A 3,439-nucleotide genomic window follows, 5' to 3' on the forward strand; every position below is an offset into this window, starting at 1 on the left:
GGTCCATCAGTGGAACTCACATCACAGTGGCACTCTGTCCTCTGGGAGTGTCGTGAAAGCATTTTCTGCTAAAGGAAAAATGCAACTGCCTCTAAACTATTGCTCAACTTCTGAAACTATGCATTCATCTCACTCACTTGCTCATCAGTGCCTCAAGCAGCTGCTGAGTAATAGCTTCATGTCTTTATCGTGTGTGCTGTCAAATGCTGGCACTCCATGGAACACTTCCTCCTGACTGGCTGAAGACCCCAGCTCCACCACAATCACAACCCTTTTCTAGGTGCTAGGGTGGCAGGCAGTCTTTCCTGAAGGTTTTTTTTTTTTTTTTTTGGTTTTTCGAGACAGGGTTTCTCTGTGGCTTTGGAGGCTGTCCTGGAACTCACTTTGTAGACCAGGCTGGCCTCGAACTCACAGAGATCCGCCTGCCTCTGCCTCCCTAGTGCTGGGATTAAAGGCGTGCGCCACCAACGCCCGGCTGAAGGTTTTCTTTAGGTTTTAATTTTCCTAGAGGGGAATTATATTGGCTCAAAACTGGAGTTCTCATGAAAAGAGTTAGGCTCTAGACAGAACTTAGTAAAGGGGGCTTGGAGCTTTCGCTGGAATAGGGAGCTCCAGAGAACGTCCCCTGAGACCTGACTCTGCATACATCTTGGGTTACATTTTTATCCGTAGACAGCTCCTCAGAGTTCTAATTAGAAAAGGTGCCTGGGAGAGCATGTTAACAGGCCAGTTGTGGTGTGGCTTTCCTACCATGAACACTGCGGAGCGCAAGGGTGAGGAACGTGTCCCACATTCTAGGCGCTTTTACCCGATGAGACCACTGGAAAACAACTAGCTCACAATTGACCTGCTCTCCTAACGGGAATCCCTGTTTCGTAATGCACTCAGATCAGACAGGTAACCCTAAACCCACAGTAGGAAACCCAAAGTAGCAAAGGAGGGGAAATTGAGATATACACACATATGAGACTGAATGGCATGAATCATAGTGATTTTCAAAGGGAGAAAGAGCATAAAGGAGATGAGAACACAGAGCGATGCTGACAGCAGCCAGGAAGCAAGGAGAAGGAAGAGGCCCTGCTGACTGAGAGCCTTAGTCTACGTGCATGAGCCACTGTTTGCATTCAGTGTATGCTGCTGCACACGCCACAGAATTTGTTGATTTGGACAAATAATCCAAATACGGCTGGTTAGACAGAGTGCTCAAGGTCACATTTCCTGGCTCTATTCTCTGTACTGTTCAGACCAGTGAAAAAAGACAGTATCTTTACATTTCTCCTGTTCTGATCTAAAGGAAGGCTGTGTCACGGAACAGAGAGTGGGCGCACACCTTTAATCCAGCACTCGGGAGGCAGAGGCAGGCAGATCTCTGTGAGTTCGAGGCCGGGCTGGACCGACAGCCTCCAAAACAATACAGAGAAACCCTGTCTCGTAAAACAAAAAACAAAACAAAATAACAACAAAAAAGCACTATTCACTGAAATAGGGCTTAGGATGCCTCTTCCACCTAGCTCCTGCAAAGGCTGGTGGAATAACTCCACTAGCTCCTTTTCTGCATCAAGTACCATTTTAATTAGCACGTGTCTTCTTGCCATTGTTTCCCGGTTTTTAGCACTAGTAATTTCCCTGAGACTGTCTAGAGAAAAGAGAGACAAAAAAAAAAAACCTTCTAGAAAAAGGCGTTAGAGCATTTATGTTTGCTAGTAAACTCTATAAAGCAAATCGCATCAATATCAAAAATAAATCCATGCTACTTAGAAAGAAACAAATGTAGGAATGGATATTTATGAAAAACATCAGTATCACCACTATCCATAGCTGAAATTGTCTTCTGCAGAAGGCAAAGGCTGAGTGAAATATAGATAGCTGGGTCCTATTCACTCCCCCTAAACTCCACTCCTCCCCCACAGGCCTACTGGTCCCCAGGGTGAGTTCATGTTCTCTTTTGATAAGTACATTTTTGGGTACCAAGCAAAACACTGTTGGTTGTTAAACAAGTCCTCCTTAAGCTCAGCCTGGCCTAGCTTTAATGCTCTGGAATTGTCTGCTTTTAAAAAGTGTGTACTTGCTTATATCAGACCAAGGGAAGATGAAACGACATCATCTATGTATTACAAAAAAAAAAAAGAAAGAAAGAAAAAAGACTTGTAAAACTACTTAATATTCCACATGTACTCCCAGGGATATAATTTATTCTTACATGGTTCAGTGCTGTGCGTTTATTGTAATAGCCATGGATTTCCTTTATGTTTTCATCATGAGCTCCTCTTCGTTAGACTTTCATGTTTTAAAATACATTTTACCTTTAATTGTGATGGAATTTCAAACCACTACTGTACTAATTTAAAGGTCTCTTGAAAGGTAGATGCCTGATTCTCTTAACCCTTCTCAGATGAGCTTTGAAACATGTAATTATCCAGGTTAAAAAATCACTTTTAATAATCATGTTTCTATCTTGTGCTTCAGAATGGATGTAGTAACATTCACACTACAACACTAACACTGTTTGTAGTGAATTTCAGATGTCCTCAATGTTGGTCCACCCCCCCCTATTTTTAATTTTAGTTAAAAACAAACATCTTTTACTTGGCAATCCTAGTTCCCTCTCCCTCCCCTCCTCGCCTGCCCCCTGCTGATCCCCATTCCATCCCCTTTCTGCTCCCCAGGGAGGGTCAGGCCTTCCATGGGGGATCTTCAAAGTCTGTCATATCATTTGGAATAGGGCCTAGCACCCCTCTTTCCCCGTGTGTCTAGGCTGAGAGAGTATCCCTCTAAGTGGAGTGGGCTCCCAAAGTCCATTCTTATACTAGGGATAAATACTGATCCACTACCAGAGGCCCCACAGATTAACCAGACCCCCAAACTGACATCCTCGGTCAGTCCTATGCTGGTTTCCCAGCTATCAGTCTGGGGTCCATGAGCAACCCCTTGCTTAGGTCAGCTGTTTCTGTGAGTTTCTCCAGCCTGGTCTTGACCACTTTTTTACTTGAAATTGTCACTATACTGATCACACAAAGGATTTCCTGCCTTGCAGTCCAGACTTTACATTCAACAGGAAACAGTATTATTAAAAGGCTGGGGGTGGGGAAATAGACTGGATATTCAGAGAGTATAGGATTAAACTCAAACTCTGACAGCGAGCAAAAGATGTCCTGTGTGTCACCAATAAGCCCAAACCAAAACCTTCCTTCCATTGAATAAACAATGGGGGGCTTAAACTGAAAGCCCTGGGAGCCCATGTGGCACTTCTTAATTTATTGCTATTTTACTCGAGATGTATTTATGTTTATATAATTAAAATCATTATTAATGCTTTCTGCTAGTATGAGGTAGGACGGCTGTCGTGGAAGATAGGGAACTGTAATAAGCACAGTGATACGAAAGGAAGGTATTATTATTACTTTTCCATTGGTTTCAAATCTAGTCAGAAGACTTCATG

Source organism: Mesocricetus auratus, unplaced genomic scaffold (assembly GCF_017639785.1).
Source record: "Mesocricetus auratus isolate SY011 unplaced genomic scaffold, BCM_Maur_2.0 Super-Scaffold_100676, whole genome shotgun sequence".
NCBI lineage: Eukaryota > Metazoa > Chordata > Mammalia > Rodentia > Cricetidae > Mesocricetus > Mesocricetus auratus.